At 42.4% G+C, this 13,403-nt stretch overlaps 1 protein-coding gene across 1 annotated transcript in view; it reads left to right on the forward strand.

The window, feature by feature from the left end:
- Positions 1 to 6,017: 6,017 nt before the first annotated feature.
- Positions 6,018 to 13,403, forward strand: part of LOC144934192 (calcitonin gene-related peptide type 1 receptor-like) — a 37,264-nt gene continuing 29,878 nt past the window's right edge. Inside the window, exon 1 of the mRNA XM_078859766.1 lies at positions 6,018 to 6,116. The gene's annotated coding sequence lies outside the window, so the exon portion shown is untranslated. The remainder of the gene's footprint in view (positions 6,117 to 13,403) is intronic.

Below are 13,403 nucleotides of genomic sequence, written 5' to 3' on the forward strand. Positions count from 1 at the left end.
CAACGCGTTCTCTTGTGCTGTTGCTATGCAAGAGAGCAGTGTACAGTGGGGGGTATTTGAGGACGGTGTTGTTGTTGTTGGGCGTGAGGGAGACGCCGTTAAGAGGCGCGACAGGTGTTAGGGGTAACCGGGGGACACAGGCCGGTGATTGGTTAAGAGGGTGAGTGCTTAATGACTGGCGCCGCTCAGGCAGGAATAACAAAGTCATGTGAGGCTGGGGGCCCGGGGGCGAGTGGTAAAGCGGGGGGGGGGGGGAGATAATTGATTGGGACTGATTGGTGTGGATATAAAAGGATAGCGTAACGTAGAGACGGGAGTCTTGGTTGAAGCTGGAGTGATGGTGGCCGGTGATAGATAGAGCAGAGAGTACGATAACAGTGATAGAGAGAGCAGAGAGTACGGTAACGGTGATAGAGAGAGCAGCGAGTACGGTAACGGTAACGGTGATAGAGCAGAGAGTACGGTAACGGTGATAGAGCAGAGAGTACGGTAACGGTGATAGAGAGAGCAGAGAGTACGGTAACAGTGGTAGGGTAGAAGAGGAGTGTACGGACCTTGGGAGAGACGGAGAGAGAGCGGAGCGGAATCGTGGAGCGGAGCGAGCGAACGGGGAGACAGGGAGTGTCGTTAATGACGGACGGTGGAACGGAGCGAACGGGGAGACACGGAGCGGTAACGATGAGGAGGTGAACTCTAAGTGTGAATAAAGCGAATGGAAAGACAACCCGAGTACGAGTCCTACACATAAAATACAGAAATTCATATATGGTACAAAATATGTATTACCGAAGCTATCAACAGAAGGTGTGTACAGGATTAACTGCACTTGTGGCAAATGCTATGTTGGGCAAACAGGACGAATGATCAGCATGAGACTAAAAGAACACCAAATATATATTAAAATTATCCCAAATACAACTGTCAGCAGTAGCAGAACACGCATGCCAACAAGGGCACTCAATTGATTTTGATAATGTTGAAGTTTTGTGCAAAACTATAGCTACTACTAGCCAAGACTAATTAGAGAATCTATCTAAATCGAAAGAAATACAAATACATTTACCTGTTCGGATAGCTACCGACTTAGTGCTGCGTGGAAGCGAATCATCAAATAATACATTGTTTAAACGCATGCCTATACAGACCACCATACTTCTATAGGGATTACCGTTGGTAGGGCTATTTTAATACATACAGTGGACAGGAAGGACAAGTTCAATAGGCTCGCATAATGGGCGTTGACTCATTAACTCCGCCACCACCACTTTATGCAAGAGCACATAAGCGTGGTCACCACCTCTACGCCTCTATATCAGGAACGAAACAGGTGGACTTCTCCACAAATCTGGCTGTCGCCTGATGAAGCTGGTTGTAATTACTGGCGAAACGTCGTACTCAGATTGTAAATGGTGTGGCTTGGCTCTCCAACACACAACCGGTGTGCTGTACTAGTGACGAATTGGCCACGTTCTGTTTACGTGACAACCCTTTCTAGTTGGCTGTGTCGGGTGGTGGAGGGTTTTAACGACACATTTATATTTACGTGATCTAACCCAAAACACCTCTATTATTAGCAAGTACTGTCCAAACCCAGTCATAGATTTATTCATAGATCCAGTTAAAGATGTATTTTAGTCATTTCTGGTTTAAATTTAAATCCCTTCCCTTTAGAACTCACTTATCCTCCGCCATTCCCAAGTCAAGGGTCGTATATACTGACCCAGCAGCATAGCTTGAAAACTAGAGCCAAGCAACAATTTTAAGCATCATTTTGATCCTCAGTGACCCAGAATTAGTCAAGTTGGACTACATTTATTTCGGAAGCATTTTGGCTGTAGACCAGCGTTACAATTAAAATGACTTCATATTGGTCTTGTAAAACCACAAGGTGGCGTCACACGCACAAACATTAAACGGCAAAAGTGGCGCTTGTCAAAAATGTGTCGTTCATGGTCATCGGTAAATCCTCGTTCTGTTAAAGCCTCAGTAAAATTACATTAATGAATGCGTTATTTAATCCTCGGTATAAATTCCAGGGTTCCATGTAATGTGGTTCTAAGACCTTATCATGTAATATTAAAAGCATGGTTTGAATGTAAGCATCTATACTTATAGTGCATGTGATGATAGTTCAGAGAATAGATTAATTTGGTCAATCGTTAAGTCACAGCATGATGTTGTTGTACTCGCAGATCTCAAATGTTTACCATCTTTCGTATTAACTTACGCTTATATAGCGGATTATTTATGAACTTCTTTAAATGCATCATGTAAACATTGGTCCAAAACATCTGCCGTTGTATTTTGAAACCCCTATGCTGTACCGTCAACACACTCATTTGAATAGGGATCCGTCACGGAGAGAGACGTTGCAGAACTTTTCTCACCGTCTTTTAAAATTGTCTCTTTTAAAATATCTCCCAATTTATTATATTGTGCAGCGTACTGTTTATTCAGTATTTGTGTCAGAATCATGCTGTTTTTCTATCTACGTATGGCTAAGTGTGTTGTTCAACTATCAGTCTGTAAAAATGTGTGTTTGTGCAATTATTCCCACTGGGTTTAGGCCAACATGCTCACTGTATGTTAAATGCCTTACTGTATCTGTTGACAAGAGGATTATACAGGTAGGAACAATGTTCCACACTGCCCACCAGGGATTATTTGTCTGTCTGACTGTCTGTCGTGCATAAATATATATATAATATAAACAGCTCTTTGATTGGTGGAGACCTACTGCCGGGTACGGAGAGGGGAAGGGCCTAAGGGATGGGGGGTCAGGGGAGGGGCCTCAGGATATGGGGGGGGGGTCAGAGGAGGGGCCTAAGGGAAGGGGGTCAGGGGAGGGGCCTCAGGATATGGGGGGGGGGTCAGGGGAGGGGCCTAAGGATATGGGGGTTGGTCAGGGGAGGGGCCTAAGGGGGGAGGGGCCTAAGGGAGGGGGGGGTAAGGGGAGGTGCCTAAGCAAGGGGGAGGGGCCGATAGTTAAGGGAGCTTGGCTACCTGGCTGGCTGCCTGGCTCCCTAAAGTCAATTTATCTTTTATACAGGTAGGAACAACAGGTTCCACACTGCCCACCAGGGATTATTTGTCTGTCTGTCGTGCACGAATGCACTGTCCAACCAAGTTCCTACCTGCCCACTCCGAAGGAACGTGTTTTGCATGACGGTTTAAAGTATGTCCACCCAAGCCTTATTATTGCAGCAGGCTTAAGGTGAATGTCTTATAACCATTCCCTGAGTTGGATTCTGCTTTGGTTAGTAACACTGTGTATTTCAATATTAAGTCATTTAATCATTTGGTAAAATCCAGCATCTATCTGACACTTTTAACCACGACATTTTAATTGATTACAGTGTACAGTATTTGATTTGTTAATACACACATTTCTAAAACAGTGATATCGATTCTATGAAGAAAGGCCATGAGCCAAAGGGTTACCGATAATATATATATTCCTTTCAGGGCACTGTGATTTACCAAAGGCTTCAGTTTTAGCGCGACATATGTTGTTATTGTTTTAACACGTACATTTGTATCACAATAAGGTCTGTCTGAAAATACATACTGTATGGCACACGGCATGGTGCCAAACTTTTTTGGTGAAACTAACGCGTTGATGCACATATTATATAACTGATTGTAAGGCATGACATTTAAAGCCATACTTCGTTAAACTTTTAAACAGTGGCGGCTCCTGCAAAATCTCTCAGGGGGGGCAAATGTCTGGATGATTGATAAGGATAAGGTCCACCCATGCAATGGATAAATTAACAGCTTAAGCATGTAAATACAACTTCACTTCTTTAATATTAATGAAAAATAAAGTGACTCTTACAATACATCTTGTTTGTTTCTATACTCACTATTAAAACAAACCACTCAAGTTTATTTTATTAAAGATTCCACTAGGTGGCGACAATTTATATTGTTGGATGAAACGTGCTTACGTATGATGATGTAAGCACGTATGATGACGTAAGCACGTTAGGGCGAGCCCTCCCGGAAGCCATAGAGAATGCATTGCAGCGCCCCCGTTCGAAAAAAAGCATCTTTGAATGTAAGTCTATGGGACCACTCGGGGCGATTCTCAGCTGGAGGGAAATCGCCCAAAAAGAGGCGGTACTCCATAGAACGTAGCATGACGCTGATTGGACTATATCCAGAGGCACAGTGACGGCTAGCGTGACTCTGTGGTTGAATGACATTGGTGGTGCGTCGCCCAATCGCCCTAATGAAGAAACCGCCCCTGCTTTTAAACACAAATCGTGACCATTAGTTTCAACAACCAAACCCTAACTGGAAAGTTCTGGCCACTTCCAGGAACATTAGCAAATCACGTCTTAGAGCTAATGCATGAGCACAGAGTGACGCTTGAACATTTGTACATAATCATTCACTAACCCTTCGTATGTTGAACTTATTTTGCACCATACGTAGTCAACCGTGCTCATCGGAGGTGTGAACATATTTATATCCATTATATGACAGTTATCATGTGCTACGTATGAAAACATGCTTACAGTACTATATATGAGCTCCTAAGGGCACCTGTAAGTAGAGAGGACTGCGACGTTGGTTTGAAGGTCATTACTGCCTTGACGTCAACGTTTTACGGAATATTCAGATGTTTGCTCCAATGGAATAGGTGAATTCAACGAGAGTAAAGGATGCCTATGCTCATAAGAGCAGAGTTCTAGAGCAGCACTTATCTCTACTGGCAGCCCCGTTGGCAAATTCGACATTCCCATATTTAGGGACACTCTCGAAATCTTTATCATAATCCGATGAGCTATGAAGCTCGTTTTCACAGATGTCCAGCACTATATAGGATGACCACCAATGACATTCTCATATTATCGATCCCAGAGGGATGACACACACGATAACAATTCCGACAATAATTCATGCACATCATACAAACAAAGAAGACACACGCAGGAAATGGAGTCTCACAAACCAAACGATGTATACAAATGCATATTAGAATCAGAATATTTATTTATACTGGGGGCATCCAATGAGCTATACAGCTCTTTCTCACTGATGTCCAGATGTCCAGTATATACGTACACACACAGCAGCGATGCCAAAACTAGGGTTGTTAAACGATAAAAGATCAACTGGGAACCGGTTTTCCAGCTAGAATACTACTTCCAAAAGTCAGGGGATTGGAAATATTTTGCATTTCTAGTGGAATTTCAGTGAATCGCTGATTGGCACGCACGGACTACAAACAGCACGGCGGTCAAGGTAACCACGTGCCATATTTTTGCCCTCGTTTCTCAGAAAGTAAACCCCTGAAATTGCCTCGCTTGCTTACTGCCAATGGTGACGGAATGACCTCCCCACTGAAGGCAGCTCTACAGAGCGTTTGGTCTACTCTTCCATGATGATCTGGCATCTGGAAAGAAGTGAGTGGGCATACCCACATTTTATCTTACCAGGCACGGCCTGTCGATTGACTGTGGTGAAACCATTTATACTGCTGGGCGGATAGAGGCAAGGGGGGAGTAGGAATGGAATTGAAGAAAATCACCCCGTTGTTTTAACTGCCATGCCTGGAGAATGGAATCGAACTAACGGCGATATCTGGATTCCAATCCGCTGAACCGTCCCCCTACGAGAGCTGTTTAAAAACAACGAATATCGTTACCTTTATTCGAGACATTCGACTAAAAAACTATGGTGCTTCCTGTAAGATCTATAACCGTTATGAGTTACTGCTAACAAAACGAAGACATTTCGAGATAAAGCCGCACACCGGTAACCAGCTACATATATGTGGCTTTTTCATGCGTTGGTTTGATCAACTCTGGCCCAAAAACGCCACCAAAGTGCGCAAGACAGAATGAGATCAGTAAGGGAGGTGCAATGCACGGAAAGTTCACCCTCGGGAAACTGACGTATATCGGACATTTACCTCCCACCCACCCCCACCCACCCCCATCCTCCTTCCTCACTCTCCCCTCCACCAAACTCCAGGGGCAAAAGGACCGAGGGCTCAGTTGCAGCCAGGATAACAACCAACAGCACGCCGCCCCACGCAGAGATCCAGGGCGCACTGCTGGTGGTAGGGAACCCTTCTTTTGGACGCCGTCCCCACCTCCTCCCACGTGAGTATTGATCGGTGCGGTGTGACCGTCATAGGGCATGGAGATTGCACTGCCCCCCGTCAGTTGTGCGAGTCTCTCTGTGTCGTTTTGTGTGGGTAGTTTCGCCAAATGAATTAACGTGTGCTATCAAATACACAATGGTTTAGAAGGAGGTGGGGGGAGGTTTTCGCACAAATGATAATGATTTCGATGGTAAAGTTTGTAGTTTACCTGGATTTTATTTACGCGTTTGATTTTACTTGACTTTAGCGTAATGCGTGCAAACACACCTGCGTGTGTGTGTGTTCATTCACACTTTAGTTGTCGAAAGAGGAAAGATATGGGTCTTTATATCAATGAGCAGCATTAACTACCGTACTGCATTAAAACGTTGCTCTCTCTGACAATATATTGTCTATATATATTAACCTTATGGCGGGACTCCGGGGTCCCGAATAAACGGTCAAAATCGTAATGAATTGATTTCTTTTTGGCGACTCCGTCCCACCGCGCACAAAAACGCCGCGACCCACGTGGCGTGGATCATTCTGTTCTCGCGTCGTTGTCCAAGCGCAGCAGCGAGGACGAATGCGCAGAAGAGCTGAACAAGCGAATGCCACTCCATGCTCGGGTATGGGCAGGATCATAATAAGTCTTATCCAAAGTTGCTCAAACTGCCTACACGACTTAAGTCCTTTATTTGTCATAACGGGATGCATAATACAGTGAAACTGCTCTCTTATCTTCATTATTATTTGTGACCTACCAATGTCTGCAGCCAGGATCAATCGATGACAATCCTATTAGCTGCATATATTTAACAGATGAGACGCGTTGCACCGTTAGATACCTCCTGTTTGATAATACTTCTCTTGTCCAGATGCATCTGTGCAGATAGGTTTTTTTCGTGCGGTTAATCCATAGTCCCGACATACCGCTCGTATCAATGCGGATAAGAGGAGCGGCGACCCACTACTCTGTAGAATAACATTGGTATAAACGCTTGTTACAATATGCACAGCGCATTGAAAAAGGCGTGCTATTTTATGTACTGTTTACAAAGTGTGTTCACAAATCCACACTGAGAAACACGATGATTGACAGAGGGGGTGTAAATTATTTTTTCGATAGTGTATTTAAATAGAGGTACTGCAGGTAAGTAGTTTTAAAGGCATAGTTTATAGTTTAACAAGACAACACTTGCCACCATCCTTCAAAGCCATTGGTGAAAAAGAGCAAAGCTTTTGTTTACATTATTATATAAAATGTTTATGCGAGAGCCGGGGGCTTATGGGACCACGGGTCCCGCTATAAGGTTAATTTTATATCAGTCTTAGACAACCAGGCTGCTCTTAGAAATGAGATAATGAATCTCAATTGTCTCTCACCTGGCTAAAATGCATCAATCACTATTGCACATAAGACATCTTGGGTTTTGTAACGTATTTCATAAGGTTGTAAAACACTGGTCAACAAAAAAAACTTTTTTTTCTGGCCTGAACTTTTGCAGCTGTTTTAGACTAATTTCAGGGTGCTGATTCCAAATCTGATCTCAGATTTGCTCTATCACCTCTCATTTTTATGCTATAGGCATACCCAATTTTCATTGATTTTACCCGACATTAACTCTGCCACTTATGATTGTAAGTTGTTGCGAGTCAGTGACTGCTTTAGTGTTAAAATATGGTGCTGTATTTTTAGAATAGTGTGTTTATATTATCATTTTATGTAGATATACACATTTATTTAATATTTTTCTTCTGCAGTTTTTATTGAAAATGCAATATTTGATATCTCAAAAACCTGATGTGATAGACAAAAACTGATGCCAGATTTGGAATCAGCACCCCCAAATTACCTTAAAACCGTTGGAATACCTTATGCCAGAAAAAGTGTGTTGACCAGTGTAATATGCGGTGTATATGTATATGAGGCTATACACCAGGAGATAGAGTTACCTATTGCAAACCACACTATAAAGCATCATATATTGTTATTATATAGGGGTGGATCAGTGGCGCTATTTTAACCGAACGACACGAGTGCTTCTGGTCTGGGCTAACATCAGTGGTGAGTGATAACTGAACCAGTTCTAACCCTCTACTCCCCTCCACCATCTCGCACTGACCCTGGTGGTGAAGAATGGAGATCACGTCCCGTGACTGCCACTGTGCAGGCAGGCTTTCACACAGCAGTGGCTTTACAAGGAGGTGAACATCAAAACTTATTCATTCTATTGTACTACAGTGGCATTGGTGGCCTTTTGGTATCGCAATCCATTCTAGATCTGAAGCTTTCGTGACTGCAAGGATTCATGCTCTTTGTTTTTTTCGGTAAAGTCACGTAGGTAAAAAAAAATGCAAACAACTAAATTAAATCGGGTGATGACGGACGCTTGTGTTGCGCCCGAAATGTCGTGATTTAATTTAGCTATTTTCATTAATTGTATTATTATTTTTACCTACGTGACTTTACCGAAAAAACCAACGAGTATCACAGTCCAGTCGATTGTGTTGTGAGTTCAATGGGCAATGTCTTGTCTGTGTGAACTTGTATGTATCATTGTTACTACACGTGCATAGGAAGGTAACGTGCATATTAGCTGCGTCATGATATGCACTCAATAGTGTACTGCACATGGAAATCAACACGTTGTTGTCAAGTGTTTGTGTTGAATCAAATTTTTTGATAAAGTTGAATAGTCTGCATATATTCACGTTACAAATTGTTAGAATCTGCCCAACTATTATATTCTCTCAAGCTATATATGTGCATGCTTGTCTCGGTAAACTGCCCAGTGTGTTCTGAAAATGATTCACAGAAAAAATCGTATAACGATCAGATATTTAGTTGTTGCGTTGAACACAACACCACTCCGTGACGCATACATGGGGTTATTGAATAGCAATCAATATAAAGACACAGCGATGGGGGGGGGGGTACACTACCTGTCCATTAAAATAAAAACAACTGTATTAAATCAAAGACAGCGGTAGCAGTGTATGTCACTGTGTTTTGATGGATTTCCCTTGTTAGTCAGCCATCAAAATCTGTTGGCTAAAAACTGTAGCACATGCGTGTATTTAAAAATGTTTTATATTAACCAAACAATACCACGTATATGGTTCGCGCTCATTTTGTTGTGTTTAGATGTAGCAAACACCGTTATGATAGTTTTAGTTAACTAAAATGTTGACATTTATATTTAAGACCTTGGAGCGGACATATTCAAAGCCACGTACGACCTATAATACTTGATCACTCTTCATAAATACCCATTTTGCATGTGGGCAGAAACCCCAGATCACTTGGAGAAGTCATCAGGTACGAGGTGATTTATAATCCGTGGTCCGCATAGATGGATTCACAAGTATATTTTCGGAACTACCGTCTACTAGCCATCAGACAGCCATGGGTTACAGACAGGACTTCATTCATCGCTGACTTTTCTTTTCGTGTCGCTGGTAGACTGTAGAATGCATGTAACTAGGAACCGCAGTCATAGCAATGAGTATACTGGATGTGGTGTGCTGGATGAGGACATATTTCCAGGTCGCCAACGCAGAATACAATCGGGCTGGAATTAAGCCCTGATTTCGGGACTTTCACAAATCCGTGTAATCCACCAACCCTTGCGTATGAAACAGGACTATTTCCCAAACATCGCCTAATGTATATGTTTTTCCTTTGGATAGTGTTAGTGACGCACATTTTGAGTTTTTCGTTATTGTGCTTGGGCACCACCGCCAACGCAACGTATCCAACTAACGTGCCATCAAAGTGCAGTATATAGACAGGCACCACATCAGGTTGCTCACGAATTATACTGCATAGCCAAACTTCTGTCAGCTGTCTCTGCTCACGTGCCTCCCAGAGGACATGTATGGTTAGCGAGCCCCTCCAGGTGTCTCCCTTATTTTGCCGGCCAGGACTGTGGGCCCCCTTTTGGAACGCACATGTTTCCTGGCTGATGTCGACATTATCGGTACAACGTCGAAAGGAACAATACAAGGCATGTTCAAAAGGAACAGGCAGCAAGAGGTTAGGAAGTTGACATGCTCACACGAGCCACACCGACTATTCCCAGCATTATAGTAGCAGTCGGGCACAAACTCAGTTCATGGAAAGGGCGCTATACAAATTCCAAATGGAATAGAATGGAGACGGAGCTACCTGTTCTGTATTTAATTTCACACCATTGCCACGTGTGGTTAAATTCAGGGCAGAAGCTTTATGTTTATTGCTGAAAGTTAGAATCAGGGTTCGGGAAAACTATGCCTGGTGGGGGGAAAACGATAACGCGTAGAACAGACAACATTGTCTCCCTGAACACGACTCAGGGTTTATCACCGACTCAAAACATTTGAGTGGCATCATCCCATATCCATCTAACAAAAGGACACGACTAAAATAACAATAACAGTGGTTGAGACTGCTAATGTTTGGAAGACCAAGATGTTTACAAAACCCTCAGCCACTTAGCTTGAACATATGATGCATACGATGCATGTATAGATTGTCGTTAGATCTTTGGGGAATGTGCTATTAGTTAGGACCTAAAACATCTGGCACTGTGAAGGCAAGGAAAATTGGCGAGGTGTGTGGTAACATCAACGGCTTTGGCAATGATGAAATATTAATATTGACTACACATGGTGAATTGGTTTGGTCAGAACCACAAAAGGATGCTCTCGTATTTAAACCCCGAAGTCAATTTGTTGAAGGAAATATTACAAGGGTATGTGCAGTTATGGCCATGAAGCCACATTATAAGGCAGATAAGTGCTCATATAGGATGCCACGGAATGGGAGATGTTAACTACTTTGCCTGGTATACAGGAGGTCGTGGATTCAATCCCAACATTGACGCCGGTATATTTGGAGATGGATGTTCTCCCCGTGGTTGCGTGTATTTTTTTCTTCGGGTCCTCCGTTTTTTATATCCATATTTAGAAACATGCGTTTGGATTATTTGGCTGCTATAAATGTCCACGCGATAAGCCACTTCGTTGAACTATCATTTGTGGCAAGGTCGCTTCTGAAAAAAATCTGTAAAGTGTAGCTCAGTGGGCCTTACCTGGTAAAATAAAACGTTGGTTTTAGGTTGTGTTTGTAAAGACACACGTGTAACTAAACACCAATCATAACAATACCATTATAATACAATTATAACATTGGCTGGCAATACAAGCCAAATATCCATTGTTAGCTTATATCCCATGTGCCTCAGCTTAATTACTACTGTGTTGGCTAATGTCCTGGATATCCGCAGTTAAAGTACAAAGGTTTCACAAGCTCACAGCTCCCTGCTACATGATGTGCGCATTGCTTGGTCAACCACAATGTTCTGTGAAATTACTTGGGAGAAAAAAAAATGAATGTAATGCCCTGTCAACACATAATATCCATTTATATAACGAGTCTCTAATATTGTTTACACTTTTACTTTTCATGCCACAGTGTTGTCTTATGGTGGCCCAATTGCATAACAATATTATTGTTACCTAAGTATGTACGTTGAACTTCATTCGCACCGTACATAGCCAACTGTGCATGGGAAGGACATCAAACTAAACACGAAAACCAGTTCTAAAGAAGTTAATGTACACCACTGTCATGGGGATTATTTTACAAAAATTCACTGTGCTCGTCAATATTGTTTGGTGAATGCCAGGAGCGTAGATACAGTATAACAATGCATTTTACGAAAACTCAACTTTTCATACATTTTACCGGGGAAAGCCAACTGAGCTATGTAGCTCTTTTTCAGAAGCGACCTGGCCACAAATAATAGCTCAACAAAGTGGCTTATCACGTGGAAATGTATCGCAGCCAAATACTCTAAATAAAAAATGTTGATTCTAAATGTGGATGGGACAACCGGAGTACCCAGAGAAAGATCCACACGAATACGGAGAGAGCGACACGCAAACTCCGAATATACAGCAGGCAGCAGGGTCTGGATCGAACCCACGACCTATATACCAGGCGAGGTAGTTAACATCTCGCCACCGCGGTGCCCTATTGTCCCCGCAGTCTCTCACACCTGTTATGCATGGTGGTCACCTATCAAAGCCCTATCCTGGCCCAATTCTGGGTGATACTTTCTTTTGTTAAATACGTGGGATGCTTGTGGTATACTGCATGGCTTAAATCTTGTTATCTTCCAAAATCTTTGACCGTGTCAAAATCCTCCCCCCTAATTGTCAAGTTAATATTACGTGGTGTATTAGGGCTTACTTGTATCGATGCCGGCAACAGCTGATTAAATCTCAGATAGCTGGTCTTCAGTCAAGTTGTATGTGAAGGGTGCAAAATCAATTTGTCGTTTTATTCGAAATATAACAAAAAACCCAAACCTGAATTAATAGCAGAAATGTATACTTGTTAACCGCACACACACACACAGCTAACCCAGGTAGCTTCCCTCTCTGGGAGGGAACAAACAAAAAAAACCAGACGCTCTTGTGAAGCATGTATTTGGCCCAGTCGATGGCTGGTTAACCATGGCAGAACAATTCACAAAGCCACTGAGTGAATTTCCCTTAGGGTTTTTATGACCGCCTGCTTCAAAACACATCAAACAGGCTCTTAAAGTACTACCAGATTTTACACTTCAAGGGATTACTGTACTTATGGAACTATCCAGCTAAATGGAGCTGTTTGTATTATAATAAATCAAAATGGTTGTCCACAAAACACTCTGTACACTGAATGCTGTGCAAATAAACGTGTACGGCTTTCCGCAATCAAAAACGAGGCCATGAAATTTGGACATTTTTGTTATAATTCAGTTTGGATCATTAGATTTATGTACGCATAACCACGACTCTTTTTTCTGACAACAGATGGCACAATAATGTACGAATGCTCCAATTTATTGAAAATGCTTTGGCAGAGTTTCACATTCGTCCATCAATGAAGCTTCTGTTCTCAAGCAAAAATAATCACTGCCGATTTTTTAAAAATCTGTTTCACTCTGCCGAAAATTTTCCTATATCCTCCTTGTACATATACAAGGTAACATTCGAGTATGTTGTGACTTGGCCACTGTTCGTGTATTTTAACCAAATGCCAAAACTCACCAGTCAACCATCAACAATACCACTTACAATACTCCGTGAATTTCAACAGTTTCTATTGTGTACGGCGGACAATATAAACAATGAATATATACTTATAATGCTGCACATTATTTAACCAGGATGAACCCTTGAGATTCGTATCCTGTGTCTCGCAGGGTGCTCAAATATGAAAACAGGATGCAGTACGCATTAATTATTCAGAACAAGAATGTTATGCAATATA

The sequence above is a fragment of the Lampetra fluviatilis genome, chromosome 1 (assembly GCF_964198595.1).
Source record: "Lampetra fluviatilis chromosome 1, kcLamFluv1.1, whole genome shotgun sequence".
NCBI lineage: Eukaryota > Metazoa > Chordata > Hyperoartia > Petromyzontiformes > Petromyzontidae > Lampetra > Lampetra fluviatilis.